This window comes from Heterodontus francisci, chromosome 6 (assembly GCF_036365525.1).
Source record: "Heterodontus francisci isolate sHetFra1 chromosome 6, sHetFra1.hap1, whole genome shotgun sequence".
Taxonomy (NCBI): domain Eukaryota; kingdom Metazoa; phylum Chordata; class Chondrichthyes; order Heterodontiformes; family Heterodontidae; genus Heterodontus; species Heterodontus francisci.
The window spans coordinates 65,779,238-65,796,902 of record NC_090376.1 but is presented as its reverse complement, the minus strand read 5'-3'; the positions used below and the strand labels follow the sequence as shown (position 1 = coordinate 65,796,902).

The window sequence follows — 17,665 nt, the reverse complement described above, 5'->3', positions numbered from 1 at the left end:
CAAGCCTGCTATACTCTCAGCACTACATGAACTGCTATGCCTGTGCTGGGACGAGGGAGCAGTACCCCAGGACATGTGCGATGCCAACATCATCACCCTCTATAAAAACAAAGGTGACCGCGGTGACTGCAACAACTACCGTGGAATCTCCCTGCTCAGCATAGTGGGGAAAGTCTTTGCTCGAGTCGCTCTGAACAGGCTCCAGAAGCTGGCCGAGCGCGTCTACCCTGAGGCACAGTGTGGCTTTCGTGCAGAGAGATCGACTATTGACATGCTGTTCTCCCTTCGTCAGATACAGGAGAAATGCCGTGAACAACAGATGCCCCTCTACATTGCTTTCATTGATCTCACCAAAGCCTTTGACCTCGTCAGCAGACGTGGTCTCTTCAGACTACTAGAAAAGATCGGATGTCCACCAAAGCTACTAAGTATCATCACCTCATTCCATGACAATATGAAAGGCACAATTCAACATGGTGGCTCCTCATCAGAGCCCTTTCCTATCCTGAGTGGTGTGAAACAGGGCTGTGTTCTCGCACCCACACTTTTTGGGATTTTCTTCTCCCTGCTGCTTTCACATGCGTTCAAATCCTCTGAAGAAGGAATTTTCCTCCACACAAGATCAGGGGGCAGGTTGTTCAACCTTGCCCGTCTAAGAGCGAAGTCCAAAGTACGGAAAGTCCTCATCAGAGAACTCCTCTTTGCTGACGATGCTGCTTTAACATCTCACACTGAAGAATGCCTGCAGAGTCTCATCGACAGGTTTGCGTCTGCCTGCAATGAATTTGGCCTAACCATCAGCCTCAAGAAAACGAACATCATGGGGCAGGATGTCAGAAATGCTCCATCCATCAATATTGGCGACCACGCTCTGGAAGTGGTTCAAGAGTTCACCTACCTAGGCTCAACTATCACCAGTAACCTGTCTCTAGATGCAGAAATCAACAAGCGCATGGGTAAGGCTTCCACTGCTATGTCCAGACTGGCCAAGAGAGTGTGGGAAAATGGCGCACTGACACGGAACACAAAAGTCCGAGTGTATCAGGCCTGTGTCCTCAGTACTTTGCTCTACGGCAGCGAGGCCTGGACAACGTATGCCAGCCAAGAGCGACGTCTCAATTCATTCCATCTTCGCTGCCTTCGGTGAATACTTGGCATCAGGTGGCAGGACTATATCTCCAACACAGAAGTCCTTGAAGCGGCCAACACCCCCAGCTTATACACACTACTGAGTCAGCGGCGCTTGAGATGGCTTGGCCATGTGAGCCGCATGGAAGATGGCAGGATCCCCAAAGACACATTGTACAGCGAGCTCGCCACTGGTATCAGACCCTCAGGCCGTCCATGTCTCCGTTATAAAGACGTCTGCAAACGCGACATGAAATCGTGTGACATTGATCACAAGTCGTGGGAGTCAGTTGCCAGCATTCGCCAGAGCTGGCGGGCAGCCATAAAGACAGGGCTAAATTGTGGCGAGTCGAAGAGACTTAGTAGTCGGCAGGAAAAAAGACAGAGGCGCAAGGGGAGAGCCAACTGTGCAACAGCCCCAACAAACAAATTTATCTGCAGCACCTGTGGAAGAGCCTGTCACTCCAGAATTGGCCTTTATAGCCACTCCAGGCGCTGCTTCACAAACCACTGACCACCTCCAGGCGCGTATCCATTGTCTCTCGAGATAAGGAGGCCCAAAAGAAGAAAAGAAAGTCTTTACGATTATTAAAGAGTTTGATTGTTTAGACGTAGAGATGATTCTTCCACTTGTGGAGGAGACCTAAACTCTGGGCCATAAATATAAGATAGTCACTAATAAATCCAATAGGGAATTCAGATGAAACCTCTTTGCCCAGTGAGTGGTTAGAATGTGGAGCTTGCTACCACAAGGAGTAGCAGTTAAGGGGAAGCTAGATAAACACACAAAGGAGAAAGGAATAGAAGGCTATGCTTTTGGAGTCAGATGAAGAGGAGTGAGAGAAGACTCATGTAGTGCATAAATACTGGCATGGATTAGTTGGGCCGAATGGCCTGCTTCTATGCTGTACATTGTGTAATTCTATATAATTTACTTTACCCACTGTGCCAGTTCTGAATAGTTGTGGCAAGGCCCGTGCTAATTGTACTTAATGCAATACTTGGGCTGCTGGTGTATACTCAGTTAATAAAAAAATGTCTTTCCGTTGACTGGTGTTAGCAAATGTGATACGTTTACTTGGGCGTTGAAGCCACCTACACAAAACCTGCGCATTAGAAATGAAAACAGGAGATGCTGGAAATGATCAGGTCAGGCAGCATTTGTGGCGAGAGAAAAAGAGTTAATGGGGGGAATTTTATGGTCTCCCCCGCTGCAGGTTTGAAGGCGGGGAGAGTATAAAATTGGGTGGGATGGTGGCGGGGGGTGATTCCCACCACCATCTTGCCTCTGCCAAAATTTATTCAGGAGTGGGAAGGCCTGTGAAGGGCCTTCCTGTCCCGCCACCAATAGAGGCCCTTAACTGGGCAATTAACCCCCAATAAGGGCCTCTTCCCTCCGCCGCCGCAATTGGCTGTGCAGCGGGTGGCTCTGTCGCCACACGGGAAGCACGGCGCAAAAAGCTATGCGGACTGTTTCCCAGCGGGGGAGAGGATGGGGTCCCTTGTTAAAAGGCACAGTGCCTGAACAAGGGAACTGGCTCTCAGCGGGCCCCCCCCCTGCCCTTGCTGCTGGACCCCCTTCCCCCCGCCCCCCTCGGTGACACTCCGCCCTGACCTACCTGAGGCTTGGTTCCAGAGACACTCCTTGGCCGCTTGTAGGTGCAACTCCAGCAGCAGCCACCACCTCCTCTAATTGGCCAGCTGCTCTCCAAGAGTGGGAATTGCGAAGACCGGGTCCTTGATCCTGTGGAAGGCCTGCCACTGTCCACTTAAGTACCTGATTGGCACTAAATTCAGTGGGCCATCCGGAGAAGAGGCGACGCGGAGATCTCAGCGCTGCTTTTTCTGCACGTCGAGACCCCCGGTCCCAGGATAAAATTTCCCTCAGTGTTTCAGGTTGATGACCTTTCATCAGAGCTGTGCATCAGAAAGTAGTAGCTCTAACACCCCAATAAGTGCAATAAAAAAGCAGCTATCCCAGTACCTAAATTAAGTGCCCTATTTTAATCCCAAGCATTAAAGGTAATGCTGGTAATTCCATCTCAGAGGCACTGTAAAGATGACATTATAGGTTAAATTTTCCAATTGCATTCTCCTGATGCAGAACCTGTCTTTTCAGGAGCAATTATCTGGAAACTGATACAGTCTGGAGTTTTCCATTCATTAATTTTAATATAAGAACAATTGTAACCACCTCCTGCTTTATTTTCCCAATATGTGCTGCTGGTGTAGGTAAGGTACTAGACTGAGAACTTGCAATTGGAAAATTTACTCATAGCTCCAAAATTGCTGGACTCCATTCCCTTCATTGAGGCTCACTCGATAGCAGCTCAGGGAATTGGCTGCAAAGGTCAATGCACCTGATTTTCAGGCCATTAATGACTAGAAAACCGGGAGCTGCATAAATCGAGCAGGCTGGCCTCTACAGCCGAATTGCCAATCTGTGGGTCAGCTTTCTGCTGAAAGGAATATAAGACGATGAGAAAAATCCTGGCCCATCTTACAGCCTTTCCACATGAATCCAAGTGTTTGAAAATGTGATATATTTTATATTGTAAACCATTGTATAACAGACTTGGTGCAGGGAGGCACAAGCAGATTCTGACATGGTACAGGAAGACAACAGCATTTGCCAGTGGCCTGCACAATCAGCTCCCCATTATTGAGGTCTCATCGTAAGTAGAGACCAGATGCTTTTGCCCAGGAGGGAAAGAAAATCTTTGAGTCAGTGCAGGCTGTTCTGACATACATCTTTCAATAGCTAATCACAGAGCAGCATTGGTAGAGGTGTGGCAGCATTTCAAATGGATCACCTCTGTTCCCTTTCAGCCACAACAGCAATGCAGAGCCCTGTTAGACTGTGCAGCAGCCTGGAAGATACCACACAGGCCTTGTTCTTGTACTGTGCCTGTGCAGCCGCTCAATAAATAAATAAAAGTACCATGCATTGATAAAACTGGCTGCACAAAACAACAAAAGTTTACCGGGAACGTTGGACAGCCAGTGTAATACCACCCAAGTCAAAATGTCTAACTGAAAGGGAGATAGAGAAAATAAAATTACAAAAATAGATGGGAGAAGGAGAAACAGAAAACAAACCATACGTCACTAAGAGCAGGTATGCGATCATCAAATGGAAAGATTATTGAAGGGCTCTCTTCTGCAGTACATATGCAAATATGGTGCCATATTAGTGACCCATGTATGTTGTAATTTAATGAGAATCGAATGACACACTGCCTTCTTTGTACAATAGTTTACTAATTGTGTTGCGTGATGACATTCCTTTGTGTATGATTAGCAGGCTCTTCATTCCACTATTAACATTAATCATTAGCATGCTATTAAAGCTTATTACATAACAGCATGGTTGAATTAATATTTATTTGGCAATGTAAAATTCAGTATTGAAAAGCAACTCGTACTTCGGCTGTTATCAGTGGGGAGAGAAATTATTTAATCATTAGTCAGCAATAAATGCAACACAAGCCTATATGATGGGTGCACATTATTTAACTAATAACATGGTAGATGCAGGAAGAAATGAGATATCAGCATTACTGCAAACTCAAGTTAGTTGAAAAACATGTAAACAGTACTTTGTACAGAATCCATCCTAATAATGTGATATCTTCTGCAGAAGGGGGTGAATGATTTCTGCTCTGTACATTCATTCTGCTTTCAAGCAGTATTGTGTTGCTAATGTCTATTGCTAAAGAATCTGAAGAGTTCTATTTTAATATTGAGTAATTTGCCTTTGAGAACTGTCATGCTTTTATATGCTCATAGTAAACAATTTGGCCTAGGAATTCTGCTCTTTCATAAGGTTTCTTCCATCCATGCCTCCCCTTCATTGTGCTGACATCACTTTTGGCATGTCTGGTGGGAACCCAGGCTCCCCTAGGAATCCCGCCAATTATGTCTTTTGTGTGACCTGTGCTAAGTATGCCAGCAGTAAGCCAACGTACTGGCCATACAGGGCTGTATGTGGATCTCACAATGCTGTATTCAAATAGCAATTGATCCAAGAGACATCGATTGCTGTTTGAATGTGGGCCCACCAGCGAGGGAGTAGCAGCAAATGGCATTGGAGGCATCAAAATCTTTGGCTAGACCAGCTTGTGCCTCCCAACAAGCCCATTTTAAGGGTCTAGTTATGGCAGGTGGCCAAAGTGCCATTTTGGATTGGGCTCTTCCATGGGCGTCCAAGGCACATGCTGGAAATATTAAAAAGCCTCATTATAATATTTAAATAAGGCTTCTGTACTTGGTGTAAGATCCTTTTATGAAATTGGTCTCACCCAGTGATAAACTCAATCAGCAACTCATGGCACTAACAGGCAGGAAGGATCTTTCAGCAGTGCAATTCAAAGGGCTCATCCACTCCATGCAGGTAAGTGACTGTTAGGCTGTTGGTTAACTTCTGGGCATTTTTTCTTCCTATTTCCTTTACAAAGTGCAACTCTGAAATGTCACCAGGGCCATAAGGTGAGCCACCCTTGTCGCACCAAATGCTCCCACAAGCACCCACCCCGAATATTTAAATGACCCCATCTCTGGGAGTTCATACAAGGTCACCAGGTGGCCAGATGTGTGGGCAGAAGTCCCACCCATAAGTCTGTAATTTTGGAGGTACAATGGCACTGCAGGAAGTTTTCCAAAACTCTGAATTTTCCTCATTTAAACTAACGTCAATTTTGCTCATCTTCCTCATTCTTTTTTCTTTTTAATAACATTTTTTTTTTGCCCTATCACAGCAAAAAACACCAGTGGTGAGGAGTGGAAAGAGTTCCTTTTTTCTGCATTCTGGTTATGCGGCACTTCTGTGCCATCTCCTGTCGGAGTTGGGCTGATCATCACTGGACCCACTTGCTATGTAGCTTTTACAGACTGAACTGTATTGAAACCTATACTCCAATGATGCCAAAACATGAGAAGTTTCGCTTCAGTATAACTAACATCAGTAGGATTTTAGGAACTTGTGATCTATACATGGAGTTTCATTATAAGAGGGTTTATTTTGGAACAAATTTTGCAAATTTCCATTGCTTATAAAACCATGGATGCCAGTAAGACAGAAGTAAAGAGGCACTTTGCCCTTGGCTGGATCTTCTCTGTTCAACTCTGATTTTTAGTCTTTCATTGTGGGCAGGAACTCCTCAATATGAGCCCTGTCCACTGCTGAAGCACCTCACAAACACAATTAATTGGTTTATTTTCCTCATGTGCCATGTATTTTGTACAAAAATAAATCCATGCCAGAAATAAATATTACTGCACTTGAACTCTTGAGCAGATTGCCGAATTTTCAGTTGATTAGTCCTGCCATTACTAGCACTCAAGACGACCTGTATTTTTAAGATGATTTTTAATTCTTACAGTTTGCATGAGAATTAAAAAGTAGCAGTTTTCAAGAAACTGCCATCAAATGAATCACGAACACAGTTTTACAGTTCCAAACTTACTAACGGAACATCGTCACAAAACATTGCAGTGTGGAGTAATCCATGCTTTTTTGATTTAGTATTTTCTCCCCTTTTCCTTTCCCGTACTTAGGCTTCCACCATCACCACTTAAATCTGAGATCAAGAAAGTAGACCTGTATCCAAGGCTCTGGTACAACTGAACTAGCTAATAGGAGGTAACTGAGAGCAGTCTGTTCCCTCTAGGTTTCCCTTCCCCTGTGAAGAAGTATTTGGAACTCTCTGCAGAGGTCTGGCCGAGATAGAGAATTCAACATCTGGGTGATCCAAGCCCAGAACCTGCAACCTACCCAACCCCCCACCATAATGTAAAGCTTCACTATCACAAACAAACCCATTGGTATTTCATTGATTTCTAGATAGCGGAGGTAAATAGAGTTGGGAAATTAAAAGAACTGAATTTGACCTGTTTGGTACCAATACAAACTAAAAATGCATTCTCTAGAGTCATTGTGCATACACCAAAATATAATTCAGTCAGTGGCTCTAGGACAAGAGGATATGGACTCCAGATTGGTAGAAGGAAGATAAACTCAGTTTAGACTTAACTGCTTCACATCAAAATTTTAAATGTATGGAGCAATGAGAGAGGCAATTGAGGTGGATGGTGTCTATAAGTTCAAGGGGATGCTAGATAGATATTTGGTAGAGAAAGCAATTCAAATCTATGAGTAATAAGTTAGTGCACAATATTTTTTGGATTTCAAAATTGACCAGATGGTCTCTTTCAATTTGTATGTCCCTGTGTTCCGATGTATCTTAAAAAGTTTCTCTGCACAAATAACTATTTCTTCATTAACTCAACTAATTTCCAGCTAGTTACGTAGGGCACATAGTAGAAGCTGTGGACTCGATGGGCCAAATGGCCTCCTTGTGTGCCACAAATGACTCTAAGCCAGGGAGGAAAATATTCTATTGTTTTTGAACCCTTCTTATTTAAGTTTTTGTTTATTTGAGAAAAATTGGAATCACAACAAAATGATATATCAAAATACATGGATAGGATAAATAAAGATTTTGGCTTGAGGCAATTTAATTATGTACTCCAATGGAGCTGAAAAAGCTAAATGGATCACTGGACCTACTGAAGGTCTGGGCTGATGTTTATTACAGGCTATGGTGAACTTTTACGTCTGTTTCTCTCCATTAATGTCCCACATTGAACCCTTTCCTTGCTATGATGCACTCCCTCCATAGTTAGGTATAGCAGGACAGTTCATCGTCGCACTTCCTGATAGCATATGGCTTTTGCAACAGCTGTCAGCTGACAGGCGAGCTATTTTGAACACAAAAGTCTCTCCTTTTCTTCTCCCAACCCCCAGATGGAGCAATCTACCACCACAAGGCCCTCCATAGTCCAGCTGTGAATTACCAAAATATGCGTAGAAATGGATTCCGAGTTGAACTGTCAATCACAGCTAGGGTTTAAAATAAGCTCTTGTGAGTTGAAGTTAAATGCTCTACTAATGAAACCTCCAGGATGGTTTTATGGGCCTTAATATTAGGAAATAAATTGCACTAAAATAATAAATTAGGGCATGTATATTTAAGGTTTTTCCCTGTCATTTTTCCCTTTTCCACTGTCCACTGACTATGCACCTCTTGCATGTTTTCCCCAGAGCTCTACATGTACCACTCTTGAATAGCCACTAGGAGGCACACAAGAATGGTCCAGTGATTCTTCCCATCCTGTTTTCCCTCCTCCGTTTTGGAGAAGCACTTCACTAGTGCAGTGAGATCAATGAACTGGGCGTGAAACCTGAATGGTGTCACAGGTTAGTGTGCCGATACACCATGCAATCCAACACAATACCGACATTGTAAAGGGCCATTGACGGCAAGAAAAGTATTTGGCAAACCTTTTTAGCTCTTGTTTGCAAGCACATCATTATGATACCTGTGAATTATGTCATCATAATAAAAATGTTGCATGGCACTTCTCCCTTCTGAAATGAATAAAATGGTTCCCCAAAGACTTTTTCTGGAAGATAGCATTCCTTTAATGTTCAGCTAATGACAGAAAGATAAAATCTCCTGTATCTTAATATTCTGTGTAATCTGAAGGCTTCATACTTCACTTCTCCTGCCTGTGGAACTTTTTCCTTGAAAGTCTCTGCTTTGAACTCAGCCTTGTTTATGCTGGACATTTAAGTGTGGAGTTACTTGCAAAACCAGGGTTGTCAGGATATGTATTAGAGTTATGTAAAATCTTTGCATTTCCTGTTTACACCCAGTACATTTTGTGCACTCAGCAACCATCAAGTTCCAATTCTTGAAGGTCCTGCATTGATAACAGTTTCCCATACTGTCCTGTCCAAGTTCATCTTGTCCATGGGACTGAGTGCCTTGAATGCATTGCACTAAACCTATGACTATCCAACTTCCCTTTGTGACCCCATACTAACTGGCTTTGCAAATTGTTCTATCTCTTCTGGCACTGTTGCCCCTTTCTTACCCACTGTCATCACTGTCTTTCTCAAGTAACCTATTGTTGAGTCTTCTGTCCTTGCAAACTACCATTCCATCTACAACTTAGTTTTCTCCCCAAGGTTGTTAAATTTGTTGATATCACATTGAATCATGCCCATCTTTCCATTAATCCCTACTTGAATCTCTCCAATCGATAGCTCCTGTTCATCCCACAGCACCAAAACAGCCCTAACGATTCACAAATGACCTCCTCTGTGACTGAGGCCTCGTCCCCCTGACCTCCTTGCAACCTTTGACACGGTTGACCATACCAGGCCCTTCCAATGAGAGAATAGGGACAACCCCTATTGTCCAGCTCAGTGGGACTGCCCTCACCTAGTTACACTTTTACATATCCATTTGTAGCCACAGCAGCTGCAACAATGGTTTTCTGTTCCAACGTCAACACTGTGACCTCTCGGGCCCCCATACATTTTCCTCCTCCTGTTCCTCATCGATGTACTGCCTCTTGGTGAGTGTTAGTTTTCTTCCACTCAATAATGGGAAGATTTAAATCATTATGCTCAGCCTCCACCATAAACTCTGTGTCCTTCCCAAAGACACCATCACCCTCCCCAGTTACTATCACAGGCAGAATCAAACTGATCGCAACCTCAGCATCTAGTTCAACCCTGAGTTAAATTTCTGATCCAATATCTTCTCTGCCATAAAGCCAGCCTTTTACTTTTAACATTATCCGCCTCTACCCTAATTTCAACTAATTTGCTGCTGAAATCTTCATCCATGCCTATGTCACCTCCAGACTGATTATTCCAAAGATTTCCTGGACAGCTTTCTATTCTCCACCTCAATAAATTTCACCTCATCCAAAACTCTGCTGCCCTTATCTTATCCTGCCCCAAGTCCTACTCACCTATCACCCCTGTCCTCACTGACGTATCTTGGACTCCAGTTCCTTAAAGCTTCAAATTTAAAATTCTTCTCTTTAAATGCCTATATGGCCTCGACCCTCTCTATCTCTGCAACCTCCTCCAGCCTTGCAACCCCTGCCCTCTGAACTCTACTGTCCTCTGACTCTGGCCATTTAGAAAGAAAGAAAGACATTCATTTATAGAATGCCTTTTAGACATCCCGAAGTAATTTACAGCCATGAAATACTTTTGAAGATAAGTCACTGTTATATTATTATTGACTATCCCTCACAGGCAAGGATGATTGTCTTCTGTGAGTCCGAAGATGGCTGATGAGGCTGATTCGGGATCTACAGACTTTATGGCATGTCGGGCATTTGTTGTCATGTGGGATGTGTGGGCGTGTATTATTAATCTGGTCATGGCTTGCTCTTTCTGTCGCTCTCACTTTTCCCTCTTCATCTTGTCATCTTGGGTCTCGAATGCTGAGATCCTTCTCACAGACTCTGCCTCCATCTGGTTCGGTCCAGGGCAATGGTCTCCCAGCAGTTGATGTCAATGTTGCATTTCCTCATGTTGGCTTTCAGCACATCCTTGAAGAGCTTCTTTTGTCCTCCTCTGGTGCATCTGCCCTGCCTGAGCTGGGAGAAGAAGACCTGCTTTGGGAACCTGGTATCTGACATCCGAGCTATATGATCAACCCAACGAAGCTGATGGTGGATAATCATAGCCTGAATGCTTGTGGTGCCTGCTTGTGAGAGGACACTGATGTTCATTCGCCTGTCCTCCCACTTGATATGTAGGATCTTCCACAGGCAGCATTGATGAAATGACTCCAGTGCTTTGAGGTGCTTCCTATACGTTGTCCACGTCTCAGCCTGTAATGCAAGGTAGGGATCACGGCCACATGTTAGACCATGAGTTTGGTTTCAGTTTTGATGTCACGATCTTCAAACACTCACTTCCTCAGGTGGCCAAAGGCTGCACAAGCAGATTTCAGGCAATTCTGGATTTCTTCATCAATGTCAGCCTTCTGTGAAAGATAGCTTCCAAGATACTGGAAGTGTTCCACATTTTCCAAGAGCTCATCATGAATCCTAATCAATGGAGCTGGGGCATGTGCATTTGGAGCTTGCTGATGGAGGACTTTGGTCTTCTGAATGTTGAGTTTAAATCCCATCTTCTCATATGTATCTGTAAATACATCGACAATTCTCTGAAAATCCATTTCCGACACAGCACTTACTGCAGCATCATCAACGTATTGGAGCTCAATGACTGAAGTTGGGGTGGTTGTAGTTTTTGACTGTTATAATGGAGGAAACACAACAGCCAATTTGTGCACTGCAATTTCCCAGAAGCAGCAATGTGATAATGACCAGCTAATCTGTTTTCAGTAATTTTGATTGAGGGTTTAACATTGGCTAGGACAACAGGGATAAATCCTCTGCTCTTCTTTGAAATAGGGACATGGGCTCTTTTGCATTCACCTGAGGGACCAGATGGGGCCTTGAACAATGTCTCATCGGAAAGACTGGACCTCCAACAGTGCAAGCACCCCCTAAGTACTGCCCTGGAGTGTCAGCCTGGATTTTTGTGCTCAAGACTCTGGAGTGGGACTTGAACTGACAAATGTCTAACTCAGCGGCAAGAAAGCCAGCACCTGAGCTACGGCATCCTACTTCTTTTCACCCCACTACTGGCAGCTGTGCCTTCAGCCACCCAGGTCCCAGTGTCTGTAGTTCTCTACTTAAGACCCCTTCACCACTCTACCTACCCCTCTTTTAAGACCCCCCCCCCACCCCCCAGAAAACCTACTACTTTGACCAATCTTCTGCATAGCCCTCCTAATCTCTCCATGGGCTGGATTTTAAGAGCCCGCCGTCGCATTCCAGTGGCGAGCTTATAAAATGGCGGCCCGCACTGAAGAGCTGCTGCAGTCTCTCACGTGGCAGCTCATTTAAATAGCCAGGCGGCCCGCATTCCCCACTCATGTGGAGGGGGTGGGCTGTCTTTCCCCAGCAATGGCATCAACTACGTGTGCACAGGCGCTAGCGCCATTTTTAAAGGGCAGCCTAGTCATTTTAATTTTTAAAGTGAACACCTCCCAAAATTTACAAAATAAAATTGTAACGCTCCTTTCCAACTCACCAATAAAAATTACAGTAAGTATTTGCTCTTCCCCCCCCCCACAGCAAAGCCTATAAGTTCTGACCTTTCCCCCACCAGACTGAACAAAGTTGAAGGTGCACCCCTTCCCACCATCCCCTACACTGATGATGCTTATTTGACCCTGTCCCACCGTGCAGTAAAAATCTTAGCTCCTCCCCCCTCCCCACCAGTGTCGCACCTGTCTTGAAGGCACAGGAGTGCTGGCGGCCGTGCCATAGATCGCGGCGTGCCTGGAAGATTCAAGGTAAGTTGATTTAAATTTATTCCTGTCATTATTCGGGCCGGGCCCTCCCGACATTGGCCTCCGTGGCGGGCCTCTGACGCAACCATCTTCCGCTGCCACGCGCCCTCTGCCCTACCACACATCTTCCCTTTTGTTCTCTTGCCCACCACCACCGCGCCCCCCCTCCCCTTCACTTGCTTAATACCGAATACTTTTCTGATGAAGGGTCACAGACCTGAAGCGTTAACTCTGCTTCTCTCTCCACAGACCTGCCAAGTATTTCCAGCATTTTGTTTTTATTTGCATTTATGTAGCACTTTTAGTTAAACAGTGAGGTTTTATATTATTAAAAAATAACTTTCTGTTTTTAATCATTGAGAACAGCTCACTGTCAATTCTTTTGAGTAATTGGAAAGGTCAATAGCAGTCAGGGTAAAGGAAACAAAGTTCCATGTGTTGTTTTGGTATTTATGTGCAATGTTATTCTATGTACTAGAAGATCCCTCACTCCACATTGACAGTAGGCTGTGGAACCTTGGCAGTCGTCTCATTCGGTTAAAATCTATCCAATAACTAGAGGCACTGTGTTGGGATAGTAAGAGGAGGGTTAACTGATGAAAAATCACAGGCTGTTTCCCAATTTCTCATAATTTGCTTCCACTGTACATCATGAAACAGAAATTCTCCCCTTTCATGACTTTACAGATAATTTTAGTAACAGCTTGGTTAGATTCAGATGAAATAAAATCATTGAATTCTAAACTGTCATATTAACCTTTTCTTGCTGAAGATATAAAGTTGTTGTTTATGATTTTGTTTCTCACCCAGGCGTCTGAGCACTCAACACTATTCTTAAAAGAGTCTCTAAAATGAAATACTATGAAATCCACATAAAGATGATTTTCAGTATAAAGGGTGCACTCTACCTGTCAAGGGACACATCCCAGAGCTCTTCAGTTCAGGTTGGTAAGTGCCAATCCTTAGGGATTGTCAATTGTGCAAAGGGCTAGAGCTTAACCAACTAACAGCATTGTGGATGTACCTACACCACATGGACTGCAATGATTCAAAAAGGGGGCTCATCACCACCTTCTCAAGGGCAATTAGAGATGGGCAATAAATGCTAGCAATAAAAACAAACTAAAATCATGATTAACCAGCATTGAGCTCGTCCAACTAGGACCACCTGATCCATTAGGATGCTGACTTTGCAGTGTTATCTGGAGCTAATTAAGAAGAATCCCAGGCAATGTAACACGTTCACCTCTCTAGTTACTATCAATGAGTCAGATTAGTCATTCATTTTGCAAGAATACCTTGGAGTACTGCAGACCTATGAGGCTCAGGGATTGGATTACTGAGTCTGACACGAGCAATAGGCGGCGTTCCAGTCTTCCTTCGCCAGGCATGTCCTCTTGGAGCACAAGAAGGACAGTTTTTTTTAATGTAATGCTGTTTCTTAATGTTGTTCTCGGTTGTTAAGGAGTGAGATTATATTCCTGTATTATGCTAACTATATTATTGAATCAGAAAATTCCAAAGCAGTAAGGTTTATTTAAATGAATCGATGCAAGAAGAAATCTGGGTTACTGCGACCTGAACTCTGGTTGTTTCAAACCTCAGTGTAGTTTTGTGTCACTGACAGAGTTAAAATGGCTTGGGCCTTCCCCATTAGTGAGCTGGGGATACTGTAGTTATTTCTGTCCTGTACTACAGTAAACATAACACCACATTTTTTTTAATTGCATGACTAATGTATAACAATCCCACTGTAGCTTTTACAAGCAAAGTTTAGTTGCTGTGTTGTAATAACTAGAAAAGTTAATGTAGCTTGAACAAGGTTCCTAATTGTCCCTGTCTCTGTCATATTTGTCTACTTGAATGGTCCTAAATACCACAGCGATTAATTAGTGCAGAACAGGTATTACAAGATGTTATCATCCTTCCCAGACTGTCTGGGTGAATGGAGGGAAAGCAGTAGATTGTTACAATGTTTCATCCGTGCACTTCCTGTAAGACAGTTTAACCAGAAGATTTAATGTGTCAAAGTTAACTGCGTTCAGCAGCAGATTTTCACATTCTAATTAAAGATTAAGAACATAGTACATTACAGTGCGATTTGTCATACATGGCTTGTTAAATAGGAAACCTACCGGGATTCCACAACATTTTATAAACATTATTGAGGCTTTTAATGTGGAATAGGGAACAATTACAAGAACACGCTGTTGACAGCATTACAATAATTTACATACTTTTCTTGCTTTATTGAAAGTCCTATAGAGTTCCCGGCATCAAATTATTCTAATCCTTTTGCAGTTACAAAATATTCAAAACTTTTAAATATGGGCATATCTGAAATAATACAATTTCTGAATCTTTTTCCCCAAAAAATGGAATGCAGCGATGCAAAAAATTGTGTGGTATTTTTCTTTATGCTAACAGGAGTAGGAAATGATAATGGAGGTAGGCTGGTGCTATGTTATTCATGTGGGAAAAGTCACCACATTAAAATAACAGGAGAATTTTTTCCCCAAACATATTATTGCTTGTTGAATATGTTTTAACTTGTTTTTTTCCGAAGCTTAGCTTACTGAAGAAAAAAGCTTAAGACAAAATCATGTCGCATTGCAGAATCGCAATATATCTGAGTTTTGAATTTGCCCTGTGGCTTTCAAATATAAAGATATGTTACGACCAGGTGTGAATGGTGTCTAGGGGTCCCTTTCAGCTTTCGCCTGGCTTACTGTAACAGGGTTTAATTTTAAACACACTGGTCGTAATTTTACGCAACCCCACGAGCCAGATGGTAGTGGGAGGGGTGGCGTAAAACGGAGCAGGAGGCTCTGGGAGGCCTTCCCGACCCACTCCCGCCTCCGCCCCACTTTACGTAGCACGGGGGGGGGGGGGGGGGGTGGCGAAAAACGAGCCGCCCCCCCAGGCCAATCAAGGCCCTTACGTTGCCAATTAATGGCCACTTAAGGGCCTTCACCCACCTCCACGCGGATTCTACGCATGGCAAATATGTGTCCTGGAGCCAGGAAAGGCCGCAGGTAAAAGCGGGTGGCCTCTCAGTGCCCCGGGAGTGGGCTCTGAAAATCGGGCACAGGTTGCCCCCCTTCCCCCCAAACGACCACCCTTGCCTTGCTGACGCCCAACCGATTACCCCCAATGAGGCAACCAAAACTCACTTGAAATCCCAGCTCCATGTCTTCATCTGCCGTCAGCTGGGCTGCAGTCCCAGCAGTGGCCACCACTCCCGGTGGCACCGCTGGGACTAAGAGCTGCCAGCCCGTTGATTGGCCGGCAGCTCAATGAGGCGGGACTTCCTCCCTCGAGCGGGTGGAAGTCCCACCTCGGAACACTTAAAACCTGGGGACCTGTAAAATGCGGGACGGATCCCCAGGCCAGGTGGAAGTGGGTTTGCCGCTGACTTTTACATCGGTGGCTGGCTCCCGTCGCCCAACGTAAAATTCAGCCCACTGTGTTTTGAGCTCCCTTTTAGTGAATCCTTGTTCACTGCTTTCCAATTATAACGCAAAGAAATGAGCACAAACAGGCTTTCTTAGGTTTAAAGAAAAAAAGTGAAATTTATTAAAACTTAAACTCTATTTCAGTTAATGCCTATGGATACACGCCGCGCACCACGCTAGCATGCATACGCAATACACACATGCAAATAGAGACAGAAAACAGCAGAAGCAAAATAGTGGAGAGATTTGAGGTAATCTCTGAAGAGGGGTTTTTGTTACTGTGCTTTGAGCTCGCTGTAGTCCTTGCTTGTCGGTAGATCTTGCTTTTCGTTGGGGCCCAGTATTCTTCTTAAACATTGTTCACTGTAGGAGACTTTTCTCTCTCAAAGTTCATATGTCTTCAATGGATTCCGAAGCTGGTGAGAGAGATGAGAGCAGACAGGAGAGGCTGCAGCAAGCCAGCCACGAGAGGTTTTTTCAATCCAGGAGCAAACAGCTTTCAGTGTTCAAATTCTCTGTGGCAAGTTCAAATAAAACCTGCAACAGTCAGTTAATCATGTGACTAAACTGGTCTGACCAGGTCTGTTTGTGTATTCGGCCATCTTAGCAGTCAACCTGGAATTCTAGCTCCTCCACCTTCAATGTCTGGTAATCAAAAGTCAATTGTGGATTGAATGTCTCAGGGAATGGTCTTTTGTCCCTTTTAAGCACTGTCTGTAAATATGCAAATGTCTTTCCAGTCAAGGGTCTGGTGTTGCTTTCTTTTAAAAAGCAAGTTCTTTCTTTACACCAATAACATTTTAAAAATCAATGTTCATGTGGTGAAATTAATGTGCCTCATTCTTGGTGGGTGGGGCCCTGCATGACAGTTTACATCACGGTTTAGTTAAAAAAAAAGTGATTGCCCCGGAGATTTGTAGGCTGTGACCGTGGTGATGTCTGCCACTGGAGTTTGCAGGGTCCGCAGGAGGGCAACTCATTTTCAAGGGGTCAGTGAGGGCACACACCACTTGGAGCTCATCTCTAAAACCCACCCACCCAACGCAATTAGAAAGGCTACCCACCATTTGAGAGGGGAAGTTCCTGGGTTGCCCATTCATCTCCCACTCAGCCTGCAAGACCAATCCAAGACGATTGTCTTTTAAAAAGCACTGACCTGTATTTTGGGGGTAGCTGCTCCATTTGCCTGGACCTTCCCCCGCAACCCCCTCCACCCCCCCCCCCCCAACCCCCACCCTGCTCACAGGCCCCACGTGTGCCCATCTGGAGACCAGTGCATTTCAACTCTCCTGGTGTGCCACTTTCCAGTATTAAACCGAATCCCTTAGGAAACAGAGAAGCGAGAACTCTCAGTGTAGAATGTCCCATCCCCCTTTGGCAATTGACTTTATAAGATACAGGCAGGCAGAGGATCCTCACCTCACAGGGCTGACTGGTGCAAACGGTTCCTTGCTTTTATCCTATGGGTTCCACTGGAGTCCCAATGAAGTTATGGGTGGGAGTTCAGCGAATCACTTGAAGAAATTTGGGGCCATTTTATGTTCTTTAGTTCTGAAGCTGGAAATAAGGTAATGTAAATACTCCTGAGCATTCATTCACTATAATACAAAATAACTTAGATTTTACATTTCATTATGAATGATCTGGTATTGTCCTCTGTCCCTAGATTGTTTCGATGCCATATAATGCTACATTCAGATATATTTAAACACTTTTGCAATTCAGCAGAATAAACGGCCAATCTTTCCTCATTATGAGTCTATCTACGTATGAACAAAATGCACTGTCAATGGTATTAACCCCTCTATAGTTTTGAACACCATATTGAACCAGGATTAACTGCTG

The 17,665-nt window shown here is 44.1% G+C and overlaps 1 protein-coding gene across 3 annotated transcripts in view; it reads left to right on the top strand.

The window, feature by feature from the left end:
* The window catches only part of LOC137371359 (PC3-like endoprotease variant B), a 906,432-nt gene that overhangs the window by 484,559 nt on the left and 404,208 nt on the right, over nucleotides 1–17,665 (top strand). The gene's annotated exons all lie outside the window — the stretch shown is intronic.